Source organism: Alligator mississippiensis, chromosome 1, assembly GCF_030867095.1.
Source record: "Alligator mississippiensis isolate rAllMis1 chromosome 1, rAllMis1, whole genome shotgun sequence".
NCBI lineage: Eukaryota > Metazoa > Chordata > Crocodylia > Alligatoridae > Alligator > Alligator mississippiensis.
In genome coordinates this window covers 452,052,024-452,066,164 of record NC_081824.1, presented here as the reverse complement: position 1 = coordinate 452,066,164, position 14,141 = coordinate 452,052,024, and the positions used below count along the sequence as shown (strand labels likewise).

Sequence of the window (14,141 nt, the reverse complement as noted above, 5' to 3'; positions counted from 1 at the left end):
CATCTTCCTGCTCCGGACCAGAACGTATCGTCATCCATGCCGCCTCTTCCTCCTGCCCACGAGCCTTCTGCCGTCCGCCCTCCGCTGCCGGTCCACCCTCTTCGGGCATCTTCCTTCTCCCCCCCCCCCTCCCCCTCCCAGCTGGTCCTTCCCACAAAGCTCCATCCCTCCTCCGCCGCTGTCCACTCGCCTCCGTCTCTGCTCTGCTCGCCTCCTCCCGTCTCCCGACTTCTCTCCCCACTCTCGCCTAGATCTTGCTCTCCTCCGCTCCGCTCCCGTCTGCTCCACCAACTCCATTGCCACCGCCACCTCCATGATCACCCTTGCCGTCGCCAACCCTGCTCTCCTCCCAGCGCCTGGCCTCCCGAGGCCCAACCAGGCAGTGGCCGGACCTGAGCCCGACCGCCAAACTGATCTGAGCCTTCAAGAGGCTGAGAAATGATAACCCACCCAGGGTCGGAGGGGAAGCGGGCCCCCCGGGGCCAGCAGCCTGGGGGGCCCTGCAAGCAGGGCCAGGAGTGGCCCCAGCGGTGTGGCGACTGACTGACCAGCTGGCTGGCTCTCCTGCAGGAAAGCCACCATGTGGGCGGGGGCTGGCAGATGTGTGCCTCTCCTTCCTTGACCCGACTCCTTGCTTCAGTCGGGTGCGCCCAGGTTTCTAGCATCTTTTTAATCCTCTTCCAGGTGATCCGTCCTGTGGCAGCGTGGTGACTGGTCGGCTCTCCTGTGGGAAAGCCACTGTGTGGGCAGGCTGGGGCTGCCAGGTCAGGTGTGCCCCGCTCCTTCCTCGACTCGACCTTGTCCTCAACTCGACTCCTTGCTTCAGTTTGCCCAGGTCTCAGTCTACTGCCTTCATTCAACTGGACTGGACTGGCCTGGCTCACACCCCACTGCTGTGTCTGGTCATCAGCAACGACAACACTCGACGAAGGCAGCATCTGGTTTTACGGGGCCTTGTGGGCCAAGCCAGGGAGCAAGGGGGGAGGCTGCAAGGCCTGCCAGTAGCAGCGAAGGCCCCAGCCCGCCGGCCTCCTAAGCCCTCCGGGTGCCGCCACCCGGGCCATGGCGGGCCCTCTGCAGCCTGGACCAGCTCCCAGCCAACACCCCCTGCCCACCTGGGCCCGGGCTTCATGGCCCCCTGCCACTGCCAGCGGGGTAGGCCCGCCAGCAATGCCACCCAGCAGGCCCGGGGGCAGGTGGGTGCGTGCCCACTTGCACACCTGCCGGCCTCCCGGCTTGCTGCCCAGTGGCCTTATGCATAGGGCACCCCCCCAGGGCTGGCCTGGGGTCACCAGCTCCAGGAGGCCCATGCTGCTGCTGCTTTTGGAACCGACAGAGGAGAAAGGCGCTCCCCCCCCAAGAAGGGGAGTGGGCACCGGGCCCAGAGGCCCTGCAATACCGGGCCAATGCGCGGAGGGGCTGGAGCAAGCTGAGGCCCGCTCCCAGCACCAAAAATGCATCAGTCCTCATAAATCAAAAGACATATCAGAAATTAAACTGATAAGAACAGATTTTTTTTTTCTTTTTATTAACAAGTACCAAAAATATTTGAAAACTTTCAACACAAACAACAAAATCTTCCAACTTTTCCGATTCAAAACACAACCTATACATTAAACCCCGTAACATAACATTCCTTTCAAGACAACCAAAACACATTACTTCCCCCCCAACCACCAAAATAAAATGCTTCAGCATATCCCTCCCACCTTCGCCACCACCAATTCAACCTCTTTTTCATTTCAATCACTCCCTCTTTCAGTATCTAACCCAAAATCATAATATATACATTCCCTTTTAGATTCCCATTTTCCTCCTTCCCCTTATCCCAACTCTCCCTCCTTCTACTCAAATAACCTCCTCCGCTCAATCCCCTCCCACTCCCCTTCCCCTCTTTCTGTAATACCCCAACTCCGCATTCAACAAATAAATACTCTCACGACGTAAAATAAAGCCCCTTTTGCACTAACAAACACCTCACCTTCCATACCGCCACCCGTGTACAAAGTAACAAAACCCTGATTTCCCATTCCCTCTCCTTGTGGTTCACTAACCCATACAAAGCCCCCTCACAGTTAACAAAAGCCCCCCGCCCTACTGTTCTACAAAACCTACTCACCCTCTGCCATACCCTTTGTGCAAAACTACATTCCCATAAAACATGGAAAAAAAAAATTGCCTCCTCCCTCATGCACAATTCTCACAGACACTCTGCCCATCTCAGCAAACCCCATCGCCGTTGCTCCACCCTTACCGGTAACACCTTTCACACCACCCGCCAAGCAAAATATTCGTGCTGCCCCTTCCACCTCTTTCTCACTATTCCCTTCCATACCCTCCCCACCTGCGCACACAACAACTCCCCTATATCCATCATCCCATCCCTTCCCCTGATCTCCTCAATACCCTCTTAGCCTCCCCCAACCCCTTTACCCTCAAGAAATTCTACCCCTGCGTGTACCACTTCACCGGTCTATCTGCCCACAACCGCCTCCACCATCCGCCATACAACCCCAACCTCCTTAAATACCTCCCCGTCCAGTATCTACAAAACTCCCTCACTTTCCTCCCCTCCAACCTCGCTACCCTCACCACCCCTTTCCAAAAATACACATAAACAAAGGCTTCCAAATCAGGTAACCCCCACCCTCCCAACTCCTCCCTCTTGTACACCTCCTGCCTTGCCACCTTCTCCATCTTCCTCCCCAGAAAAACAAACAGACTTCCCTCTGTACCCGACACCAGGTGGGTGGGTACACCACCGCTACAAACAACACCATGGGTAACAAAAATTGTTTAATTATCCCCACCTTCCCTCTAAACGATAATTTCCTTATGCCCCATATCCTTAACACCTTCACTCTCCCTCCAACCTCCTCCCACACCCGTTCCCCCTTCCCTCCTACATCCATGTACACCCCCAACACTTTCAACCCCTCCCTCTCCACCTGCCACCCTTCCTTCCCCAAGCCCCTCCACTCCACAAGCGCCAGCAACTTGCTCTTCCCCTATTTACCTGTGGCCCCGCCATCTCCCCATACTCCCCAATTCCCTTAACCACCCTCCTCAAAGACCCCTCATCCCAGACCACAAAGGTGGCATCATCCATATATAATGTCAACCTTAGCTCCCCCCCACCCCAGCACTGGTATTCCCCTGACCCTCCCCCATCCCTTCTGAACTGCTGAGCCAATGGCTCCATCCCACAAACAAAGAGCCCTGGAGAGAGGGGGCACCTCTGGTGCACCCCTCTCTCCACCCAAACTCCCCCCCCAAACCCCCTTCACTAACACCCTACTATGTGCCCCTTCATACAACACCCTCACCCACCCCACAAACCTCCCCGGAAACCCCATCTGCCCCAAAACTGCAAACAAAAACCCGTGCTCTAAGCTATCGTATGCCTTCTCTGGGTCCACACTACCCACCACCACCCTCCAACCCCTCTCCCCCACATAGTGCATCATGTCTCTCAAAACCCACTGCGTGTCTACAATTCTCCTACCCTTCACCGCACATGTCTGGTCACCCCACCACCACCTCCCCCATCCGTGTCTCGAAAACAACTTATAATCCACATTCAGCAGTGTAATTGGCCTCCTATTTTGGATAGCCTCCCTGTTTCCCTTCTTGTGCAATAGCACCACCACCCCCACCGCAAAACCCTCCCCCACTGCCCATGTCCTCATTATCTCCCTAAACACCTCCACCACATCCCGCCCCCCCACCTCCCAAAACCTTTCATAGATCTCCATTGGTAGCCCATCCAAACCCTGTGTCTTCTCCCTCTTCATCCCTCACAACACTTCCCTGACTTCCTCCTCTGTTATCTCTCTTTCCAGATCTGCTCCCTCCCCCTCCCTTAACCTCCTCTCCAACTCCCCACAAAAACCTTTCCCATTTACCTCCCGCCTCTTGTACGACCCCGAATTGTACACAATCCCTTGTACACACTCTGTTCCCTATCCCACTCCCTTCTCCAACCTGTAAATCCACCCTCAACAACTTATGATCACTAAACCCCACTTCTCCTACTTCCTTACCCTCCACCCCTCAGAAACAAAAACAAAATTGATCCTAGACACCCTCTTTCCCCCAGGATCCATCCTCATTCCCACCTGCTCCCCCTTCCAAACATCCTGCAACCCCTCCTCCTGTATCCAGTTTCCCAACCACCTCCCCATACTATCCAGCTACCCACCTCTAACATCCCCCTCCCTATCCCCTTCTTCAATAATACAATTAAAGTCCTCCACAAAAACCTTCTTCCCTCCCCACCCCCCACACATCCCCAACCTCCAAAAAAAACTCCCTCCATTCAGCCTTCACTGCAGGTACATAAATGTTAAAAATCCCCACCTCCTCCCCGCACCCACCTCCACCTTCATGTGCTGTAAACGACCCTTGATTAGCTTCCACCCCAATCACCCTCACCCGTGCCTCATTCAACAAAATACCCTCTCCCACCGCCCTGTTCCCTTCCGCCCCCACCCACCAAGATTGCCCCTCTTCCCATTGCTTTCTTAAAAACCCATAATCTTTCCCACCCTATCCCACACTCTTGCACCCAAATTATATCTGCTGAGAGTTTTCAAGCATGCCCCCACCCCGCTTCTCTCTTTTCTTTAACCCCCCTCCTGCCCTTGCTCGAGGGCTTCCATTTCTTCCGCCCAACTTCCCCCCCTCAGATTTTCCCTGCATCCCCCCCAATTGTTCCACCATTCCTCTCAATTGTTTCAGAGCCTCACCCCGCCTTCCTTCTTCTCCCTTTTGTTCCTTTCTTTCCTTCTCCCTCCACTTCTTCCTCTAACAGCTCCAATACTGCTTCTTCTATTTGTTGTTGACCTCCCTCCCCACCTCAGGTGTCTCCTCTATAATCATCTCCTACTCCTCCACCCACACCTCCAGCTGTTCCACATTCCCTCGTTCCTCCGCTCCCCTGTTTTTCACTGTCTCCCTGCACCCGTACTCTGTTCGCATACGAATACAGGTACTCCCGCTGAATGTGCCCCTCCCACTTACACCCAGCACACACCAATTTCTCCATGCAAAATTGTGCCCTGTGCCCCATTCCCCTACACTGAAAACAAACAGTTAATGAACAGAAAGCAGCCAAGTGCCCCCCCAACCCACACCTGCTACACAGCTTTGGCTGATCAGTGTATGTAACATACCCCCTATGCAGCCCAATTTGAACAACTGGCAACAAATGCCTCACACCCCCAGGGCTCCCCACCTCTTCCTGCAACAGAACCCATGCCCTCCAAGCCCCCGTCCAAACCCTCCACCCGTCAAAAACCTTCCCCACCGTTAACACACCCTGTACCCTTCCCTCCAACCAATTCACCACATCCCCCTCCTCCAAAACTTCCGTATACATCTTAAATATGCACCACCTGCTCCCGTGCTTTCCGGCCTACTTCAAAATTCAGCCCCTGCAACTCCCCACACTCCATAGCTGCCTTATGGGCTTCCCAAAAGGCCGAATACGCTTTCGAGCTCCAAAAAGATACATGCCGTTCTTTATAATTATCGAAAGCCACCACACAGACCAAGTCTGCGGGGTCCACCTTCGGCGCACCAAGAAGCACCTTCGTCATAAAGTCTATCCGTCTTAAAGTCTTTGCGCCCTTCAACCCCTCTTCCGCCAGAGTCACTTTCACCCTCCACATTATGTCCCTCCTTTGCTCTCCATCTTCCATCTCCCACTCCAATGCTTTCGCCGTCCCTGCCGCCTCCTTCTCCTGCCCACGATCCTTCTGCCGTCCGCCCTCCATCACCACCGCCCTCTTCGGGGCTCTTCCTATTCCCCCCCCCACTCCCAGCTGAACCTTCCCACGGCATCCCACAAGACTCCATCCCTCCTCCGCTACCGTCCGCTCACCTCCTTCTCCTCTCTGTTCACCTCCTCCGCTCGTTCGACTTCTCTCCCCACTCTCACCCAGACTACCCTGCTGTTGTCTGCTCCACGCCCTCCATCTGCAGCGCTGCTTCCTTCATCGCTCTCACCGTCTCCATCTCTGCTCACCTCCCAGCACCCGGCCTCCCGATGCCTGACCGCCGACCTTATCTGACCCTTCAAGAGGCCGAGAAGTGATAACCCGCCCAGGCCCGGAGGGGGAGCGGGGCCGGCGGCCCCGGGGAGCCCGGTGAGCAGGGCCGGGGGCAGCAGCGGTCAGCCCTGGGGCCTGGTGACTGACCAACTGGCTGGCTCTCCTGCGGGAAAGCCACCATGTGGGTGGGCAGGGGCTGGCAGGTGTGCCACTCCTTCCTCGACTCCTCGCTTCAAGTCGCCTGCCTGGGGCTTGGTCTACTGCAGCTTCATTGGACTTGACTTGGACTTACTTGCCCCTGCCCGCCTCAACCCGGGCTTGCTTTCTTGCTTCAGTTCGCCCTGGGTGGGCCTCCGTCTACTGCCTTTGTTGCACTTGACTTGACTGGGACTTGCCCCTGCCTCGACTCAGGCTTGCTTCTGTTTGTCCCGGTCTACATCTACTGCTTTCATTTGACTTGACCACGCCCCGCCGCTGTGGCTTTGGTTGTCATCGTTGATGACAACGATGACACTCGTTGAAGGCATTGTCTGGTCTTAAGCTGCCTTGCAAGGCAAGCTGAGCCAAAGGGGGAGGGGGAGCAGGCAAGGCCTGCCAGTAGCAGGGAAGGCCCCGGCCCGCTGGCCTCCCCGGCCCTCTGGGCGTCGCCCCCAGGGCCGCAGCAGGCCCCCGCGGGCTGGGCAGGCTCCCGGCCTGCAACCCCCGCCCGCCCAGGCTGCAGGGCCCCGGCCCACCACCGGGGGCGGGGGACGGGGGCAGTGCTGCCTAGCAGGAGGGCAGGCGGGCAGGCGCACACACGCGCTCCCCTTCCAGTGTGCACCTGCCCTGGGGTTGCCTAGGGTCCGTGGCCCCGCCCCTGCTGCTTTTGGAACCGACTGAGGAGGGAGGAAGGCACTCCCCCAGAAGGGGAGCAGGCACCAGGTCCGGAGGCACATACCGGGCCGATGCATGGAGGGGCTGGAGCAAGCTCCGAGGCCTGCTCCTGACACCAACAATGCGTTTTATATTTTGTATAATTTCGACGCATTAATCACTTAAACACCATATACATAACAAAGAAAACCAACGAGCTTACACATAGCCAACATTCACACAAACCCTATATCTTTCCGACGCAACACAAAACAAACCCCATGCCGTCTACATCTTATAATTCATATTTGATCCTTTCATCTATTCCCATTATAATTCTACTACCAAAACCAAACTCATCCATGTTTCCCCCAAATGTCTCTCTTCTCCTTTCTCTCATCCTTTCCACTACCCTTCCTCCTCCTCCACCCATTCATCTCCCTCTGTCCCATTACCCTATCCCTGCTGGCTCAAACAAATGTCTCCACTTTACCCCATGCCATAGCCCTCCTTAACCCTATCCTGTCCGCTTACCCCCACTTCCTCTATATACCCCTTTATCTCGTGCCACCCTAATTGTAAGCATTTCCTAATTGCAAAAAAATAAACCATTCCTAACCAATAAACACCTCACTTTCCACAACACAACTCTCACCCCCTTCAAAATTACCTGCACCTCCCAACTTCTTTCCCCCTCCTCCACTAATCCATGTAATGCCCCTTCATACGAAATCCCCTTCACCCACCCTAGCTCCCTCAAAAATTTCCCCACCCTCCCCCACACCTTTTGTGCATAATCACATTCCCAAAATATATGGTGTCCCGACTCCTCCCCTTGACACAACTCCCTCGGACATACCCGTGACCTAACCGATCCCGATCTACATTGTATTTCCCTTACCATTAATATCCTCCTAACAACCCTCCACCCTAATTCCCTATGCCCCAGTTCCCACCTCTTATCTACCACCCCCTTCCACACCCGCCATACCTGTGCCCAGGAGAGTTCCCCCACATCTGTCAGCCCATCCTTCCCCCTAATCACTTGAAACATCCCCCTTGCATTTTGCAACCCCTCTCTCCCCAACCCACCCAGTTCCCTAACCCTAATGAAACTTCCCGCTGTCCCATAATGCAAAGATGGCTTTTCCGCCCATATCCCCCTTCATCTTTCCCCAAAGAACCCCGAACCCCTCCAGAACCTCCCCCCCTCAATACCTCCCAACTCTTCCCCCCTCAATGCTTCCTTCACCATCCCCACCATCACATGCCCATACACAAACCCCCCATCCACCCCTCTCCCCATCCTTCTATATTTCTTTCCTTGCTACCCTCTCCACTTTCCCACCCCAAAAGAAAACACAAGCTTCCCTCTGCACCTTCCTTGCTTGTATTCACGACAGGGGGGGGGGGGTATAACCTCCCCATGAATAACACCACTAGCAATAAAAATCTCTTAATCACTTCCACCTTACCACCCAAGGACAGTCCCCTTGTGCCCCACCACCCTACTACTTTTTTTACCCTCCCTTTTAATTCTTCCCATGCCCGCTTCCCCTTCCCATCCTTGTCAAAAGTAACCCCCAAAACCTTCAAGTTGTCCCCAATTACCTTCAACCCAAATCCCTCTATATCCTCCCACACCCCTTGTACCCACACAATACTCTTCCCCTTATTCAACCTTGCCTCAGAAATTTCCCCATACTCCCTCACTTGTGTTAACACCCTCCCTAATGAATACGTGTCTCTTACCACCACCGTAATGTCAAGCAAACCCTTAACCTCCCCCCCAGGAACTTGCACCCCTCTAATACACCTATCCCCCCTTATTTTTTGTGCTAAAACCTCCATGCCACACACAAACAACCCCGGTGACAGTGGACATCCCTGACAAACCCCCACCCCCACCCTAAAACCCCTTCCCAAACATCCTTTTATTAACATCCTACTCTGTGCCCCTTCATATACCCCTTTCACCCACCCCACAAACCTCCTTGGAAACCCCATCCCCTCTAATACCTCAAACAAAAACCCGTGCTCCACCCAATCATAAGCCTTCTCCAAGTCCAAGCTTCCTATCCCCAAATCCCATTTCCTCACCCGTGCATACTCTATAATATCCCTCAAAACCCAATGTGCCTGATAAATCTTCCTTCCCTCCACTGCACACGTCCGTCCTTCCCTCACCACCTGTCCCAACACCCTCTTCAGCCGCCCTGCCAGCACCTTCATGAACTTATAAGCTCCATTTAATAATGTAATTGGCCTCCAGCTTCAGATCCCCCCTCTCCCCCTTTTTATGTAACAGAATTACCATCCCATCCAAAAACCCCTCACCCACCATACCCAATTCCGTGATTTCCCTGAACAACATAACCATATCTTCTCCCATTAGGTCCCAAAATTTACAGTAAAATTCCTTCCCCAACCCATCCAACCCCAGCACCTTCCCTCCCGCCATCTCTTTCAAACACCCTTCCACCTCTCCCACCATTATGTCCCCCTCCAAACCCTCCCTGTCCTCCTCTGCGACCCGTCCCCTTATCCCCTTCACCCACTGGCTCGTCCCCTCCCTGCTCCCCCTTTATACAAGGCCTCGTAAAAATTTGTCACCTCTTCCAATATATCCTTTGTTCCTTCCAACCGTTTCCCCTTCCCCGTTTTTATTTTTCCCAGTTCTGCCCTCCCTTTCCTCACCCTCGAGGCCAAGTATTTGTTCCACTTTTCCCCTTCCTCCACCCACAGTGCCCTAGCCAGAAAAACCCTTTCCCTCTCCCCAAACCATTCTTCTACTCTCCATCTTGCCTCCCCTAACTGCACCCGAACCTCCCTCCCTTCCCCTGCCCTCTTCAACAATTCCTGCACAACCCTTTGTCTTTCAATTCCCTTCCCCCCTCTTCTTCTCCCCTCTTCGATGAACCATTCCTTAACCCTCCCTTTAACCATCACCCACCATCCCCATCGTGTTGCAAACAAACCCCAAAGTGTCCTCCTCCCTCAGCTCTTCACACCTCCCTTCATCTTCTAATAATTTCAAATTCAAGTTCCATATCCCTCTCCCCCGTTTCCCCCCTGCACCCTCAACATTCGATGGTCTGAAAAACCCACATCCCCAACCCCTTTCCTCACACCCCTCAGCCCTGGTGAAACAAACATAAAATCTATCTGCAATTGCTTCCTCCCCCCTGGGTCCACCCTTGTTGCCACCCCCTCCCCCTCCCACGTCTTTTAACCCCTCTTCCTTTACCCAATCCCTTAAATATCTCCCCATGCTATCCATATCCCCTTCCCCACTCTCCCCCACTCGATCCCCTCTCTGTATAACACAATTTAAATCCCGCACTACTATCTTATGCCCTCCTCCCCCACAACAAACCGCCAACTTCTTCAAAAACCCCATCCTTTCCACCTTCCCTGCAGGTGCATACACATTCCATAAAGTAACTTCTTCCCATCCACCATCATTGTAACACCCTTCACCTGAAAATCCCCCCCTCCCCCTCATCAACACTCCCACCCCCACTGCCTTATCCTCCACCCCCACCCCCCATGATTGCCCCCAACCCCACCTTCTCCACAGGTGCCCATAATCCCTACCCCACCCAATTCCACATTATTTGCCTACAAGAACGTCCACCTCGTGCTGTTCTAAACATCCTCTCAACCTTTCCCATTTCTTCCTTCGTAACAAGCTCCTCATTTTCAGCAATATTATCCATAGCATTTTCTTTTAACCCACAGCTTCACTCCCCCCCCCCCCACTTCCCTTTCGGATCTTCTTTCCCTCCCCTCCCCCCATACTCATCCCCTCTGCCCTCATCCCCTCAGCTTCCGCCAGGGCCAAAATGGCCGTTGGGCTTAAGAAACCTTTCTGCCCACCCCCCGCCCCACCTCTTTCACAACTCTTTGCTTCTTCCTCCCTCCTATGCAGCAACCTTTTTCCCTTTCACATCTCCTTCCCCTTCCCACTTCTTACCTCCCTCTCCCCCCCGTCACTTGCTTCATCTCCTTTCCCCCACCACTTTCTGCACTTTCCCTCCGTCTCACAAGTATCTCCCCACTTTCCCTCCCCGCTTACTTCCATTACCCCCCCTTCTCAAGTTTCTTCAAGCTCTCCCTTTTCCCCACTTTCCCCTTATCTCTCATACCCTCCCTCATGCCCACCCCTTCTTGAACCTCTGTTAATTCTTCCATGGAGGCTACCCAGGACACTCTCCTCCTCCATCTTCCTCACCTTCCCCCTCTCCCATTTCCATTCTCAATACTGATTCCAACTCTTCCCCCCCCCACACATCACCCTCTGCACCCTCCCCTCTAACCACCGCGACACGTCCTCCCGCTCCACCATCTCATTAAACAACCGAATAACCAAAACCCCCTCCCGTTCCTTCTCTCCCGCCTCAAAAGGTACACCCCTTTAGTGCCCCTGCCCTCATCAGCTTATCATGTCTCACCCAAAAATAGTCATAGGCCCCCCTCTTCCAAAAAGTAATAGTTCACGCTCTGTTCTCATGCGCAATTGCTGTGCTCAGGTCCTTTGCGTCCACTCCACAGTCCCCAAATAACGCTCTCTCCATACATTCAGCTCTTTCGAGTCTCGATTCTCCCATAAAGCCATCTTTTAGCAAAGTCACTTTAGTTCTCAGCTTTACCCACTGCCGTGGGTCCTTCTCCCCCCACATGGGTCCTGTATCTTCTCTGCCGCATTCTTCCTCTCCCCAACCTTTCCCTCTTGAGCTCTCGTCCCGCTGCTCCCGCCGCTCCTTATCTTCTTTCTTCCCTGCTGCGACTCTCACTGCCTCCTCCGCTTCCTGCTCCTCCTGCTTCCTCTTCCTGCCCACCACCGTCCATACGCCCTCCTCCATTGGCTCACCACTCTGTTGTCGCTGTGCTCCGCTCCACCCCATCTGTCAGCATACTCCTCGCCACCACTGATCCTTCTGCCACCGAAACCACTCCGCCAGCCGCCATCTCCTCCTCGCTCCCGGTCTCCAGTCAGCCCAACCGGGAAACAGCCACGCTTTCGCCCAGCCATCCCCAATCTGAGCCTTCAAGAGGCCAAGAAGTGATAATCCGCCCAGGCCTTGAGGGGTAGCGGGCCCCTTGGGGCCGGCGGCCCGGGGGGCCCAGCGAGCAGGGCAGGGGGCGGCCCCTACAGGGTGGCGGCGGTTGGTCCTGGGGCCTGGTGACTGACCGACTGGCTGGCTCTCCTGCAGGAAAGCCACTGTGTGGGCGGGCAGGCGGGGGCTGGCAGGTGTGTGTCGCTCCTTCCTCGACTCCTCGCTTCAGGTTGCCTGCCCAGGGCTCGGTCTACTGCAGCTTCATTGCACTTGACTTGGACTTACTTGCCCCCGCCCGCCTCGACTCGGGCTTGCTTCCTTGCTTGAGTTTGCCTGGGTGGGCCTCTGTCTACTGCCTTCGTTGCACTCGACTCCACTGGGACTTGCCCCTGCCTCTCCTTGACTCGCCTCCATTTGCCCTGGTCTCTATCTACTGCTTTCATTGTACTTGACTTGGACTTGCCCACACCTCACTGCTGTGGCTTTGTTCGTCATTGTTGATGACGCTCGATGAAGGCAGGCTGCAAGGTCTGCCAGTAGTGGGGAGGGCCCTGGCCCTCCGGGTGCCGTCCCCAGAGCCGCAGCAGGCCCCCATGGGCTGGGCGGGCTCCCGGCCCGCACCCCCCACCCGGGACCAGGCCTCACAGCCTCAGGCAGGGCCCCAGCTTCAAACCACAAAACGTTTACATTAACCCCCGTAACATAACATTCCTTTCCAGGACAACCAAAACACATTCCTCCCCCCTTACACAAACAAATCAACCATTTCAATCTCTCCTCCCACCTTACCTCCCTCAATTCAATTTCCTTTACATTCGCCCGCTTTCAATATCCCACACAAAACATAACATTTACCTTCCTTTACCCCCTCCCCTTTCCCTCCCTTCCCCTCTTACTCAAATAACCTCCTCCACTCAATCTCTTCCCATTCCCCTTCCCCTCTACTTCTATAGTGCCCCAATTCCACATACACCAGATAAATGCACTCACGTGCTGTAAAATAAAGCCCCTTTTGCACTAACAGACACCTCACCTTCCATACCGCCACCAGTGTACACAGTAACAACACCCGAATTTCCCATTCCCTCTCCTTGTGACTCACTAACCCATACACCGCCCCCTCAAAATTAACACAATCCCCCCACCCTATTGCTCTACAAAACCTCCCCATCCTCTGCCAAGCCCTTTGTGCAAAACAACACTCCCATAGAACATGAAAAAACATTTCTTCCCTCGTGCACAATTCCTGTGGACACTCCCCCGACCTTGAACTCCATCGCCACTGCTCCACCCTTACCAGTAACACCCTTCTTACCACCCGCCAAGCAAAACCTTCATGTTCCCCATTCCACCTCTTTCCCACTATTCCCTTCCATACCCTTCCCACTTGTACCCACGACAACTCCCCTATCTCTGTCATTCCATCCCTTCCTCTCATTTCCCTCAACACCCACTTTGCCTCCCTCAACCCCTCACACCCTAACCCCTCCAGCCCCTTTGCCCTCAAGAAATTCCACCCCTGCATATACCATTTTGCTGGTCTCTCTGCCCACAACCCCATCCACCTCCCCCCATACAACCCCAACCTTCTTAAATACCTTCCAGCCCAATACCTGCACACTTCCCCCACTTTCCGCCCCTCCAACCTTGCTACCCTCACCACCCCTTTCCAAAAATGCACACACACAAAAGCTTCCAACTCAGGCAATCCCCACCCTCCCAAATCCTCCCTCTTATACACCTCCCGCCTTGCCACCCTCTCTGTCTTCCCTCCCCAGAAAAACAAACAAACCTCCCTCTGTACCCGCCGCACCTGCAACCAGGTGGGTGGGTACACTATCACCACAAACAAAACCATAGGCAACAAAAATTGTTATACTATCCCCACCCTCCCTCTAAACGATAGCTTCCTGGTGCCCTATATCCCTACCACTGTCTTCACCCTCCCTCAAACCTCCTCCCACCCCCATTCCCCCTTCCCCCCTACATCCATGTACACCCCCAACACTTTCAACCCCTCCCTCTCCACCTGCCACCCCTCCTCCTCCAACCCCCTCCAATCCCCCACCGCCAGCAACTTCCTCTTCCCCCTATTCACCCATGGGCCCGCCACACCCCCATACTCCCTAATTCCCTCTACCACCCTCCTCAAAGATCCCTCATCCCAAACCATAAA

General features: G+C 54.6%; 1 non-coding gene across 1 annotated transcript; it reads right to left on the bottom strand.

Moving 5' to 3' along the window:
* Positions 1–1,365: 1,365 nt before the first annotated feature.
* On the bottom strand, positions 1,366–1,550 carry LOC132247927 (U2 spliceosomal RNA). Its single transcript, XR_009459319.1, has one exon. It is a non-coding gene; the product is annotated as a U2 spliceosomal RNA (small nuclear RNA).
* Positions 1,551–14,141: the final 12,591 nt, after the last annotated feature.